This window comes from Chelonoidis abingdonii, chromosome 5, assembly GCF_003597395.2.
Source record: "Chelonoidis abingdonii isolate Lonesome George chromosome 5, CheloAbing_2.0, whole genome shotgun sequence".
Lineage (NCBI taxonomy): Eukaryota > Metazoa > Chordata > Testudines > Testudinidae > Chelonoidis > Chelonoidis abingdonii.
In genome coordinates, this window is record NC_133773.1 from 58,472,795 (window position 1) to 58,488,086 (window position 15,292).

Sequence of the window (15,292 nt, forward strand, 5' to 3'; positions counted from 1 at the left end):
ATGTACAGTATATCACATCCCTCCTGCAATTGTTATCAAGAGTTGCAAATGTAACTCTCCTTGTCCCTTATATTCAAATGAAAGTATTGCATTACATGTATTCTTGCTAATACACAATTCAGCAAAACAGGTAAGAGTCTCTCTCTCTGTCTCAAATATTTTCTGCTCTTTAGTAATCTAACAGTATTGTATAAATAGAATTGGCCTATGGTAATTCAACACATCTTGACATAAAATCAGGAAACAAAGTTGAAACTATGAAAGGGAAAAGCAGAGGGTGAGTTACTATTAGACTTAAGGCTAAATGTGTATTTCATTGGAGTCCAGATAACACCCAAAAAGAAATTAATATTTAAAAGATAAAAATGGCATCTTTTAAAAATCCAGATGTTGGACTCCTGGAAGTGAATAGTTATGGAATCAGCCTGTTCCTCAATGACATATAATCCTTTAGCACCTACTAATATCCTACCTAACTTATATGGCTCATCCAACCTTAATATTGTTTCCTAAAATGTGGAAAAATATACACAAAGGTGAAAATAAATTTCTAGGAGATTATAAAATCTATTTGCTATCCAAGGGATCAATTTCTAGTACACCTCTACCCCAATATAACGCTGTCCTCGGGAGCCAAAAAATTTTACCGCATTATAGGTGAAACCATGTTATATTCAACTTGCTTTGATCCACCAGAGTGCGCAGCCCCGCCCCCCCTGGAGCACCGCTTTACTGCGTTATATCCAAATTCATGTTATATCGGGTCATGTTATATCGGGGTAGAGGTGTATATTCAAATACTAATATCTACTATGTTAGAAAAAAGCTACCTATGTTAGCTGCTACACATTATAGTTAAAAATTTGAAAGGTCTCTACTGAAGCTGTGTGAGTAACTGATTTTTCAGTTTGGTGGCCAAACCAGGAAAAAAATTGTTTTGGGTCAAACAAAACCTTTTGTTTAACTCCAAATGATACATTTCATTTTGTTCTCAGGTTTTTCACTTTTTTAAAAATAAAACTGCACTAAAATTCAAAACAAAAAGTTATTTCCAATCAACAAATAGAAACATTTAATTTTTGTTTCAACATTTTCAAACTTTTCAATTTTCTGGAATTTTTGAGGGTTTTTTCCCTGCATTTTTTGGCATAATGTGGGGATGGGGAGTTGCACAAAAAATGTTGCCCAGCTCTAGTCTGCATACGCTTATGTAAACCTATACAACTACACAATCAACACACTTCATAACTCCAAAGCAGCTCAGTTATCCAATTCTATAATAAAGCATCATTCTAATTAGTGAACACATGACATTCAGGAACCCTTACATCCTATCCCTTTTGAAATCTTATACAATCATATTTATTAATTCTTTAATACAGATTTCAAAAGGAACAAGAGTCACTGGTTATGGCTCACATGCACAAGACTCTCCTGCCTTGTCATTACTCATTTCCAGGCCACTGACATCTCATATCTCATTTCCCAGCTCCACCACTCCACCTTCTTATTTCAGGGCCTCTCTGACTCTTTTCTCACCACTCTACTCCCAAGCCCACCATATCTAGTGATTTCAAGTCACATAGGCTACCCACCTACCACAGGTCACCCCAGGGTGCCTAAGGAATTAGCTGAAGAAATCTTGGCGCCACTGGCAATAATATTTGCTAATGTCTGGATGACAGAAGAGGTTCTGGAAGACTGGAGAAGGGCTAACATAGTAACTATCTTTAAAAGGGGGGGAAAGGAGGAGCCGGGGAACTATAGATCAATCAGCCTGACCTCAATACCTGGGAAGCTACTAGAGCAATATAATATCAGAGGGGTAGTCGTGTTAGTCTGGATCTGTAAAAGCAGCAAAGAATCCTGTGGCACCTTATAGACTAATGGACATTTTGGAGCAGGAGCTTTCATGGGTGGGTACCCACTTCGTCAGATGCATGCATCTGACGAAGTGGGTATTCACCCACGAAACCTCTTGCACTAAAACGTCTGTTAGTCTATAAGGTGCCACAGGATTCTTTGCTGCTTTTATAGAGCAATATATAAAACATTCAATTTGTGAATGCCTGGAGGATGAAGGTGTGATCACTACCAGCCAGCATTGATTTACTAGAACAAATCATGCCAAACCAGCTTGATTCCCTTCTTTCACAAAGTAACTGGCTTGGAGGATAGGGGAATGTGGTGGACATAATATAGCTGGACTTTAGCAAGGCTTTTGACACAGTTCCACATGACACTCTAAGTAAACTGGAGAAATGCGGGCTCAACAGAATTATCATTAAGTGGTTACATAATTGGTTTAACAACCGCAAACAAAGAGTAGCTATGAATGGAATGATGTCAGATTGCAAGGATGTCTCAAGTGGGTATCCACATGGATCTGTTCTGAGTCAGGTGTTGTTTAACATCTTTATTAATTACCTTGATGTAGGAATGGAGAGCAGACTGATCACATTTGCAGCTAACACAAAGTTGGAAAGTGGAGGAGTGCTGCCAAAACTTTGGAGGATCGAGCTAAAATTCAGAGGGATCTTGATACATTGGAGAACTGGGCTATAGGCAATAAAATGAAATTCAGCAAAGACCAATGTAAGGTGCTACACTTAGGGAAGAAAAACCAAATGAACAAACGCAGAATGCAGGATAACTGTCTTGGAGCAGCACTGCTGAGAAGGATCTGGGAGTTGTGGTGGATGACAATTTCAGCATGAGTCAACAATGTGATTCTATTGCAAAAAAAGCAAATGCAATTTTAGATTGCATTAACAGAGGCATAGCATGTAAGTCTCGAGAAGTGATAGTATCACTCTACTCAGAACTGATTAGGCCTCAGTTGGAGTACTGTGATCAATTTTGGTCACTAATGTATAGCAAGGATGTAGCTAAACTGGAAAGGATCCAGAGGTGAGTGACAATGATGATCAAAGGGATGGAAGACAAGCCATATGAACAAAGGCTGAAGGAGCTGAGTATGTATAGTCTGGAAAATAGGAGATTAAAGGGGGACATGATAGTGATCGTCAAATACTTGAAAGCCTGTCATAAAAAGATGGAGAAAAGTTATTCTCTCTTGCCACAGAGACCAACACAAGAAGGCATAATGGGTTCAAACTAAAACATAGCAGATTTAGATTAAATCTCAGGAAAAACTTCCTAACAGTAAGAACAGATACCATGTCAACCCTCAAAAGATATATTTCTGATATGCACCCCATAAGACATACACACACACTCTTTTCTGAGTCCCCTGATAAAATCAGCAAACTTCACTCTGCTCTGCTCCTTATACTCACCAGGTCATAGGCTCCCCATTCCATCCTCCACCAGGTCACAAATTCCCCTGCTCCACCTTTCACCACTCTTGCCAAGTCACAGGCCCCTAGTTGCTACCTCTTCTAAATCACAGCCTGGCAACCTCCTTGCTCCCTCTCCTTCAGCTTTCCCCAACTCGGGCCCCTGAGATGGGGTGTGCCAGCACTGAGACACCAGAGCACCCTGATTTTGCCCCACAAGGAACTGGAAACGCAGCATTTGGAATTCTCAGCTCTGTTCTACACTTTCAATGGAGCCAGGAGCTTTCTTAAGGGCTAGACCTCCACCACCACTACCCTTCATCCTGCCATCGCTCTCCCTCCGCTGATTGCACTCTATGTTGATGTGCTGAAGGGACTAGAATTTCCCAACACTTCTTCCCCTAGCTCCAGCTGTCCCCTGCTGCTTTCTCCATTGTGCTTCTGGAGGAAAGGGAGAAGAGAAAGGTATCTTCCACTAACGGATTTTGTGCATTACTTTGCATTATTGACATTTAATGTCATTGGCCATCCTATTGTCCATTCATCTAGCTTGGTTACATCACTCTGAATTTCCTCACAGGCCTCTCTGAATAAATTATCATTTGCAAGTTTTCCTACATCACTGCTCACTCACTTTCCAGATTGTTAATAAATGTATAATGTACAGAACCTCGGGATATTGCTGTTAAACTTAGATATGAAGGACATTTATTATTTCATCCTATTCTTTGCTTTCTTTCACCTAACCAGCTTTCAATCCACCATGAATACTTAACTACTTTAGAACCTTGTCAAAGGCCTTTTGGAAGTATAAATAAATTATGCTGACAGGTTCTCCTTTATCCACTATTTTACTGACATTTTCAAAGAATTCTAAGAGATTAGTGAAACACAATTTTCCTTTGCAATATCCATGCTGGTTAAACCATAGCATATCGCAATCTTTCAGTTGCTTTGTTATTTTTTTTAATTGTCATTTCAACCACTTTGCCAGGTACAGATGTAATGTTTACTGGCCTCTATATCCCTGGACTACCCCTAAAGCTTTTTTAAATATAGGTACAAAATTTGGTACCTTCCAGTAGCTCTTTTTAATGAGAGACTGCATTTGTTAGCAGCTCATCTACTTCATACTTTAACTCCTTCAGAACCTTTGGATGTATGACATCTGGGCCTGGTGGTATATTGCTTTTTAAATTATCAGTTTGTTCCAGAACCCTTTCTTCTCACACTTCTGTCTCTGAGAATATCTCATCTTAATAACCAGGACAGAGCAAGTGCCCTTGTAATTTCCCTCTTAATTAATGCTTTTTACAATTTATGCTCCTGTTTATTGGCTTCACTAAGGTCAGCTTTCTGAATTTTGACCATTTTCTGTTTGGCTCAAACAGCCTCTTGAGCCTTGTCATTTAGCCATATTGCTTCATTCCTTCCCTTCCTAGTACCCTTTTACTTCAGCAGTATGCATGTCTTCTGAGACTCCATTTTTTAGTTTAGTTTTGTTTTTTTAATAATAACCATTCCACCTGTAAGAACTTTAGTTCTTTTACTTTTTACTTTAGGGCCTTTTTGACTAAACTTCTCATTTTACGGAAATCTCCCTTTCTAAAGTTTAGTGTCCCTGTGTCACTTGTTAGCGGATGTTTAGAGTTTTTCTTTATGCTCCACTTTTGGAGTCATGTGATAATAATGGAACCTAAACTTTAATTTTTTTAAAAAGGTAAGTTTCTAGGCTTTTAGGCTGTGGAGAAAAAAGCCCTGAAAAATGTGACCCTTAAAGGCTCAAAGCCCAGAAGGCAAATAAAAGCATCCAAAATACATTTTTTAAAATAATGTTAAGCCATCTCGTGATTTTGGAGGATTGACTTATGACTTCTAAATACTTCGGCTTGACAATTCTGAATGTAAGATATGGGGTGATCCTGGAACTGTGGGAAAGAGAATGGGAATCTTCTATATTGGCCTAAAACAAAGTTTTGGAAGGAGAGTATGTTTTAAACAACAATATCCCAGGAGATCCAATGATCTTCAGAGTACAGGACTTCAAGTTTATTAGGAAGTTAAGTAATCTTCAAAAGCAACTTTTGCTGAGAGCATCCGTAGCTGCTGAAAGAATTATTATAAGGAATTGGAAGTTGGTAAGCAAGCTAAACTCTGTAAGAAATACTATGAAATAAGTGATTATGTAGACCTGCAAAAGGAGGAAAACAGAGGATTTGGAAAAATATGGGGACCATTTAATCTTTATGTGTCCTCAGACAGAGATATCATATGTTGCTAGTAGTTTCTCACAATTATTATAATTTCTTATGCTATTGTATCTATACCTCTACAGGCCATATATTACTTTACACTGGTTATCTCTTTTTAAGGTATTTTAGGAGGTTTCCAAAGTTCACTTCCCGATTGTTTCGGGAAGGAAAGGATTTGCTACATATATCAATCTCAGACAGGAAAAAATATTGGACCCCTTAAATATTTTTCTCTCTTCTGACCCAACCTCAGTAAATCTGAGAAAGCAAATATCCATTTGCCTAGTTTCCTGCTCCAGACTTCCCACCAGATGACCTGCAGTCCTGTGTTTTCTTTTAACTGTATTGGATTGTAAGAGATTGAGTCCTACTCTGTTTTGTAAAGTGTTACATATATTTTAAATGATTTACAAATACATTTTTAAAAAAAAAACATAGTAATATCACATACTTTTTCTGAGCATTCAGTTAATGTATCAGTGTTATGTCCAGGGCTTCTTAAATTAGTCATAGGAAGCCAAAGAGAAAAGGGAAAGAAGGAATTACACCTTTGAATTGCATTCTGTTAGAATAAAGTACAGGTAGAGTCAGTTACCCAAGATTTGAATAGAGAGAAATGCAACACTATTATGCTCTACCAAAGCAGCTTTTAAACTGGGATTCTTTTATACTTTTACTAAGGTTTCCCCTAGGAGTTCAGAATCAAGCCCTGCAGTTTGGATATCTACAGTAAGTTACCAACATTCTGTCAAACTTCAGTCAGTGAAATGAACATTTCACTTGTGAATTTCCCTAAATAATTAAAACTACCAAACCTTTGGTCTACTGACAAAAATTAGGACCAGGCATTTGGTCAAATGACTGAAGATACTCATTGAATAAAACCACTATAGGACTAAACAGTAAAATCCAGTGCATACTGTCAGGAGAATGTCATCCAGTAACTGCAAGTGCCATGTGGTTTAGTATCACTAGGTGACAGAATGACCAATATGTTCCTGTCCATTCTGGCACTCAATAAGTCCATGCAGTAATGTATGATAGGGTTACTTTTTCATTTGTGCTGACTGGGTGCTGCCCATAAAAGTGGCCTAGAGGAATAGCTTCCTCTCAGCTCCACATTACACCACATTGTTGCAACAGCTGTTACATATCACTAGTAGCCCAGAGACAATCCTCATTAATAGTCTAGGCAACTTGGGAAACTCTGGCCATCGTCATTTATGGCGACAGAGTCCATAATTTTCCACATTCTGGAACTCTGCAGAAGGCATAGGAAAGATACTGTACTTTTAAAACTTTTATTTCAGAATAAAGTTAATTAGGAAACAGATTTCTGTAGTCACTAACTCATAGACCCACATGGATTAAAATTAAATTTACAAAAATCAGGGTAATATTTGTGTCCTTGAAGTGGCGTAGTGGGCAAAGTTGGCAAATAAGCAACTTTACAACTGCATGTGCAAGTTCAGTGGCAAGTACAGTTAGAGGAAAGCACAACTTTGCCACAGTGGGCTACCTATGATCTCTTTAAGCATAGAATCATTGTACAGTGAAGAGAAAATACCAGGATCCAATAATGAAGGTATAACTCACAATTTCCATTTTGAAATTTAAAGTTCTGATACTCTACTATGTAAACAACTCAAATTTGGTTAACCCCAAATCTTTTTTTTTTTTAAATCAGTTCAGCATTTGGGAACTCACCCTATAGAGCACTGGTGGATATATCCCATCTCATTCCAATTCACTAGACATAGACGGAACCAAGGTTTAAGCTCTTGTAAATATTAAAAGAAATATGCAGAAAGATACCTCCTCCTGTATAATGTCTCTGAACAAAGTTCATGTCATTTCTTGGTTTTAAATAGTTACAAAAATATCAATAAAGCATCCATCTTTGTGATCTGTGGTATATTGCAATGTAGAAGCACTGATAAATCACATGACCAGAAAAGTCACATATTATTAGGGTGAGTTTTTAAATAGAAAAGTAATGTATGACTCTGGGGGACAGATGAATACTACTGGAAGGGGAAATTTACTGATTTCTTCCGGGAAAAGTAACTACTGCCCTACCAACATCACTTTTCCCAATTCAGCCAGGATTAAAAAATGAGATTAGACTTTTATATGGACAATGAGAACATCCACAATTAAATTTGCTAATACAAAAAATAAGGGATATAAATCCTCATGCTTCAGGACATAAGCCAGCAATTAACTTCCTGTGATTAGGAAGAAATTTACTCTATGGACAAGCTGTTCCATAAGTGTCCAGTACAGGATTCTTCTACTTTCCTCTGAAGCATCTAATATTCACCATTGTCAGAGACAGGATATTGAACAGTGTGGACCACTATTCTAATGGTAGTTCCTGTATTCTGATCCTTTTGTGACTTGTCATTAGAGCTGGTCAAATATTATTTTCAAATGTATTATTCAACTAACGTTGTCTTTCTTGTATATGATAAATTATCTGATAAATAATTTTAACAGTATTCAACCAGTCCCCATATCTAACTCACCTTTACCGCAGTGGAAGCACAATGGTTCCAATGCCAAGGAGTCCTTCCCCTCAGAGGAAGATGCTTGATTTGCCCCTTTTTGTGAACATTTGTGCAAATGAGATTTTCTTTGCACAGTTGTTTAGGGAATGGTTATTCTTCAAACAAATACCTGTAGTCTCATAAAAAACAAGCTGTTTGTGCCTGAACTAAGGTATTACCTGTTCTGTTTCTTTAAAAAGTGTCAGTTATTCAGTCAGAGGGCAGGAACAATGTTATGTGACTTAAATGACCAGTCACATACCACAAATAGTAATTAGTTTATGTGAACAGTTCATAGACAGCCAAAAATCTAAACTTTGTTCACATAAGCTTTTGCTAAGCAAGGGAAAATAGTGAATACATGCATAAAAATCAGTCTGTTTCAACAATTCACAAGACAAAAAAAATGACTACAATCCTAAGGTAACTTATTCACAATTAATAGTTTGATTACTGCCAGCTAATATGTAAAAGATGATTATCAACAATGTATTTAGTACAAAACCCAGCTAATCAATGATCGGATCCATTTCCAAGACTTCCAAACTCTTTGGGCCATAAATGGCCTTACATAGTATATCAGCTCTATCCTAGTTTTGTGTTGCATAACTAATTTATTTTTTCCAGATAGGGGACATATTACATTTTTTAATCTTTCCAATTTTGAAATGTTCAGCAAAGAAAACATAAAAACGTCAGAGGAGTTCAGCCAATCTAACTGCATTTGTTCAAGATATTGTCATTTTCTTACCCAAAGAGCTGCATGCAACCACACTGAATGACATAATTAGCTACATGAGAGATGGAGGGGGGAAGCATGCTGCACCCCTTAAAAGAGTGTGATAGATTTCTCTCCAAAGCCTGCATTATTATGAAGCTCCAGGAGGCACTGTAGCATAAGCATATTTATATTCCTCAGGTAAAGGGTATGGGCCTGATCCTGGAACCCTTACTCACATGAGTAGCCCTTACTTATGCAAGTCATTGCATAAACATCAGTAGGACTAGTCGTGTGAATAAGGATTGCAAGATAAGCTTTTAGTATTTGCTGTTGCAGGGGCTATAACCGGCTGTGTTCCTGAAGCACTTGATACATACAAGAAAAAAAAGCATCTCAGTGAGGTTTTATCCTGTTTTACCCTTTCAATTCTGTTCATATAGACCTGACCTCTAGGACTGGCATCCTTTCAGTTTACACAGCACTCTCTGAGAGTTTCATATTCTGTGGCCGATTATATATTTAGCTGTTCCAACGATGTGTTATGTAGGCTTTGGGAAAATACAGTTTACACTAACTAAACATTGCATGAGAACTGAAATGTAAAGTCATTCCCACTCTGCAGCTTTTACCATGTGTAAGTGATCTCATAAACCTTGCTTTGTACGCAAGGAAAATTGTCAAGTGGGGAAAGAATTATGCCACAGAGAAAAAGGTGCTTTCTATGAATTAACCAAACTGACACACTTATTACCATATGCCACAGAGCTCTGCTATATACTTTTACATAATCCTTGGAATAAAAAGGGCCTCAGACAAGAACAGAATGCAAAGCAATGGTTCAATTGCTAGTTAATTAACTGCCTTTTTATCAATTCATTCTCTCAATTGAATACAAATAGTTATTTTTAATTGATTATCTGTTTATCTCCTATTTGAGAATATAATTTTAGATCTGTCCTGTGCATTGCTTTGCAACTATACTGCCATTACAGTGTTTCCTACAATTGGTTAATATCTGCTAGACTGGTAAGGAGTAATTTATTTACTGTGGGTTTCAGGAGAAAATGGGAAAACCTAAATAAATCAACAATGCTGCTCAGGAACAATACTGAACTCACCAGGGACTTTACAAAGTGTATTCCAAGTGCTGCTTTGGTTAAAAAAATTGAAATACAAATAATAATAAAATCTCTTTCTTTTTGTCTGAATAATCTATATGCAGCAGGATAGGTGACAAGCTCTGCATTAAATTCAAACTCCTCATCCTCAAGGCTTTCCCCCAGATTACAACTTGTCTCTTACATCTCCCATTACCTTCTCATTCTACCTGAGAGTCATACCAAACCTGTCAGTGTGATATATCTCAGCTCCTGCAGGGGCCTCAAACTCCACTAATTCCATGTCCTTTCACACAACTCTTCATTTTCTGTCCCACAGGCACTTCCATGCTGTCCCCCATGGCTGAAATGGCTCCCCTGATCCTATACATCCAAATAGTCTCCTCCTTCAAATCCCTCCTCAAAACTCTTTCCATTCTCCGTCCAATAATAATGCCTGCCATTGAAATTGTCAAGTTGCATCAAATTATGCCCCGCCTTCCCATTTTGTCCCCCAGTCCTCCCCTGAAACAACCTCTGCTACGACCGGCACAGAGCTCTTCTCTTAATTCTGCACCAACCAGGGAGGGCCCAGAGCAGGGGTTATTCTTGGGTGGCTGTTTCCATCCCCTTGAAGGCTCTTTTATGCTACCAAAATGGCATAAGAAGTCTTAGCGAATTTGGGGTTCATGTCTTTCTTTCCTCTATAAAGCATCATATCATAGAATCATAGAAGGCTGGAAGAGGCCTCAAGAGGTTCTCCAGCCTAGCTCCTTATGCTGAGACAGGATAAAGTATACCTCTCAGACCATCCCTAACAGATGTTTGTCTAGTATGTTCTTAAGAACCTCCAATGAAGTGGATCCCACAACCCCCCTTGGAAGCATACACCAGAATTTAACTACCCTTATTGTGGTTGTGCTGTGCATATTCTCAGTTTCTAGTGCTGCTGATCTGGCACCTTTCACAAGCACTAAATAAAAAAGAGGGGTGGAAATACGAAGGATTGAATAAAAACACTGAAATAAGTCAATGAAAGTGGGATTATTTTCGTATCATAGAAGAGATTAGACCTAGAGAAACATGGGCAGAAAATAAAAGGGATTAATTTGGGGAAATGTACACTAATATATTTGGGGGGAAACTGAGTTGCTATATAATGAAAGCTAGGACGGATGTGAAATAGACCTACTGTTGACAGTGAACAGCAAATAACTTACGAGTTTGTCATGTGATATGGCAGCAAAAAAGACAAATGCAGTTTTGAGCTGCATGTGCAGAGACATCATGTCTTGGGGAAGGAATTTAATATATGATTGCAGTGTGATGGTATGTAAAATAATGCATTCAGATCCCTATACTGCCATACCAGACAAACTGGAAGATACAAAGAGAAGAGCAACATATTTTTTAAGGAAGCTGAAGGGATTGATTTATGCAAAAAGATTAAAAGCACTAAATATGTTATAACTTAGATAAGTAATGACTAATCGAGGCAACAGTCTCCCAAATACAGGGCCGCCCAGAGAATTCAGGGGGCCTGAGGTCTTCAGCGGCGGGGGGCCCCCTCTGCCAAATTGTCGCCGAAGACCCAGCACTTCGGCAGTGGGTCCCGGGGCGGAAGGACCCCCCGCTGTGGGTCTTTGGGGCACTTCAGTGGAGGGTCCCAGAGCGGAAGAACCCCCCACCGCCAAATTGCCACCAAAGACCCAGAGCAGAAGAAGCTCCGGGTGCCTGGGGCCCAGGCCCTGCAAGATTTTCCAGGGCCCCCGGAGCGACTGAAGGACCCCGCTCCAGGGGCCCCAAAAAACTCTCATGGAGGCCCCTGCAGGGCCCGGGCAAATTGCCCCACTTGCCTCCCCCCCGGACGGCCCTGCCCAAATACAACAGTCCACAAATATTTGAAGGGTATAAATACCAAAAAGGGATAGGAATTATTTAGGACAATAAAGAGGATATAAGTAGGAGCAATGGAATTAAATTAAGAAAAGGAATTTTTGGCTTATTATGAAGAAAACTTTGTGACAGTGGTATGTATTAGGTTGTTGTGCTTATATGCGTACATTTTCTTTAAAACTGTAGGACGAAGCTAAGCAGGAGAGGGGCTGGTGAATTTCTAGACAGAAGTTCTATAGTGAATCAGAGAGACACCACATAGATTTAGAGATAAAATGGTTTTTCCTTGCTTTAATAAAGATTTTTGGTCACAGTGAGAAGAAAGAAACTCTTTCTGTGATTCTTCAGCATTGTTGAACGGAATCAGTGGAATAGTCTTCCAAGGGAAGTAATGGAAGTCCCATTAGTTTGGCCATGTAGGACCTGAGGGGTTTGTTTGTTTGTTTTAAAGGAAACCCATGGCCAGTGTGGAAAAATGTGTGTTCAGTTTTATATCCAATTTACATTAACAGTTATCACCACTGTCAAAGCCAGTCCCAGGTGTTGTGTCACTGAGAGCAGAAAATGTTTTTGGTACCATCCCTTCACACATCCAAAAGGTACAAGCAACATTTTTTAAAAAGAGCCAGGCTATTTGGTGCCCCTCACTGTTGGTGGCCAAAGCAGCAGCACTGATCACCCACCTCTAAAGCCAGTTGCGATGGTTGTGTGCGGAGATTGAGAATTAAGTGTCCAATTAGGCAGTTGAGTATGTGATCCCTTGATTTGCACACTCAGTCATGATAACAGAGAAATGTAAGTGTACAACATTTCACCAAGCGGTAGACAAGTTAATCTCCTAATAGGTCTTTTCAATTTATAACTTTTGTGATTCATGAAAAAATTACGTAAAAGAATAAAACAAGACAGTTGTGATGGGGCAAGGCCAGATGGCTATAGAAAAGTAATGGGTGATAGATATATTAGCCCCAGGTTAAACAAATCCCTGGTACCAGGATAAGTAAATGGCAGCTGCTCCAGGTCAATTAAGATACCTGGGGCCAATTAAGATATTTCCAGAAGGCAGTGGAGATTGCTAGGTTGATTGGGACACCTGAAGCCAATTAGGGGCTGGCTGAAACTAGTTAAAAAGCCTCCCAGTTAGTCAGGTGGGTGTGCATGTCAGGAGCTGTGAGAAGTTGTGCTGTTGGAGAGACTGAGGGCTTGGCTGTACTTGAGACTTACAGTGCTGGTGGTGGCTTTACAGTGCTGTAACTTACTCCCCGTCCACACTGGCAAGGCACATACAGTGCTGTATCTCCCTGGCTACAGCCCTGGTTGTACTCCATCTCGATGAGAGGAATAAAGAGAACAGCGCTGGGGTGCCAGTGTAAACTGCGATTAATCTTACTATGCTGTAACTGACCTCCAGAACCTTCCCATAATGCTTTTAAATAAAGATAACACTCTTTGTTTTGTTGTGAACTTGGGGCTCCCGGAGCTGCTTATCTAAAAAACAAACACAGCTACTGTTTGCAGTGAATGAGCAGAGGCAGGCAGAGGGATCCCTTTGGAATGTCCACAGCTAGTGTTTGCTTGAGGAGAGAAGCAGCATGGTGGGTGGGCGGGCGAGAGTGGGGTGGTCCATTTTGGAGCAGCTGCTTATCTGGTCTGTGAGGAAAAAACAAAGAAGGCTATTTGCATTTAGTGAATGAGAGAGGGGTGGGGAAAAGGGTCGGAACTTGCAAGGCAGGGAGCTGACACAGTGTCAGCTCCAAAAATCCACTCTCTCTATCTCCCCCACGCTCCCTGTCACACTCCACCCCACCCCCCTCTTTTGAAAAGTACATTGCAGCCACTTGAACGCTGGGATAGCTGCCCATAATGCACCACTCCCAACACCGCTGCAAATGTGGCCACACTGCAGCGCTGGTAGCTGTCAGTGTGGCCACACTGCAGCACTTTCCTTACACAGCTGTACAAAGACAGCTTTAACTCCCAGCACTGTACAGCTGCAAGTGTAGCCAAACCCTGAGCTGTAGACACCATACTAGGTACAAGGAAGGAGGCCCTGAGGTAAGGGTGAAGTGGAGTTTGAGGAAGTGGGGGCTGCTGTGGGGAAGTAGCCCAGGGGATTGTATGTGTCCTGTTCCTAAAACGTCAGCTACCATAGCTGATACTATTAGGGTCCCGGGGATGGATCCCGGAGTAGAGGGTGGGTCTGGGCTCTTTGCCCCCGATTAATCACTGAGACTGGGAGACAACAGAGACTGTGCAAGGGAGGATATCTTCTCCCCACCTCCCTTGCTGGCTTATGATGAAAATGGCTCAGAAGACTGACCCTTGTCCCTAGAGAGAGAAGGGTTAAAGGGAGGGTCACAGTGGGCCTCTGAGGCTAGTGAAATCCATCAGGAAATGCAGGACCCACAGAGACAAGGACAGAGCTTTGTCACACAGTACAGATAAGATGAGTTCTTTAAGAACTGATCATCTGTACATAAAGATAAACATGCCTCCATGCCAGGACAAGTGAGTCATTGGATTAAGTACTGCCATAATTATATTTTACTATGGAACAATCTAACTTGTCCACTCCAGTTTTTTTAGTACAACTAAGTTTCTCATTTGAGAACTGACAGCTCATTTGAGATGAATCTTTCCCATCTATCAAGTTATGACTTGTGCCATCACCACTAACCAGCAAAAGATCCATGGGTCAAGGATTATCTGTAAATTAGACATTGAACCACTCCCTGGATTTATACGCGGAGTAGGTTTCACTACAAAAGATCCCTCTGTATTAAATGTGTGCCTTGCCTATTTAATGATATTATTTAACAGGAGGTGATCTGGGGATGTGAGGGGGATCTCAATATACCCTGCTAACAACTATGCTGAATGCAGTCAATAAATGGCTTCAGTTACTGCAAAACATGTGAGAAATTGCTGGGAAGTAAAAGCATTAGCTATTTTCTGTCTTTTTTTTTCCCTCTCTAAAATAGACATAGAATTATATGCTCCATTGGCCAAGTATTGTAAACAAATCAATATATACAAAAAGATATATTTTTCTAATTCCATTTTTAAAAGCACTCAAAATGCTCTGTGAAGATACTGTTCGAGAGAGTGCCTCTACACCATTCTAATGTGAAGTGTATATGATGAATCACAGTGAAAATTTACTGAAAGAATTGATTGACTTTATCCTCCTCTAGATTAAGTTTACATAACTGATATGGAAATCCAGGACTCCTCCTAAGAACATAAGAACGGCCATACCAGGTCAGACCAAAGGTCCATCTAGCCCAGTATCTGTCTATCGACAGTGGCCAATGCCAGATGCCCCAGAAGGAGTGAAGCTAACAGGCAATGATCAAGTGATCTCTCTCCTGCCATCCATCTCCATCCTGTGGTGAACAGAGGCTAGGGACACCATTCTTTACCCTTCCTGGCTAATAGCCATTTATGGACTTAGCCACCATGAATTTATCCAGTTCCC

The 15,292-nt window shown here is 39.9% G+C and overlaps 2 protein-coding genes across 2 annotated transcripts in view; both read right to left on the minus strand.

The window, feature by feature from the left end:
• PRMT9 (protein arginine methyltransferase 9) overlaps positions 1-15,292 on the minus strand; it is a 344,299-nt gene that overhangs the window by 245,812 nt on the left and 83,195 nt on the right. The window lies entirely within an intron of this gene.
• NR3C2 (nuclear receptor subfamily 3 group C member 2) overlaps positions 5,641-15,292 on the minus strand; it is a 651,149-nt gene continuing 641,497 nt past the window's right edge. The window contains exon 10 of the transcript XR_012655961.1: positions 5,641-5,652. The gene's annotated coding sequence lies outside the window, so the exon portion shown is untranslated. The remainder of the gene's footprint in view (positions 5,653-15,292) is intronic.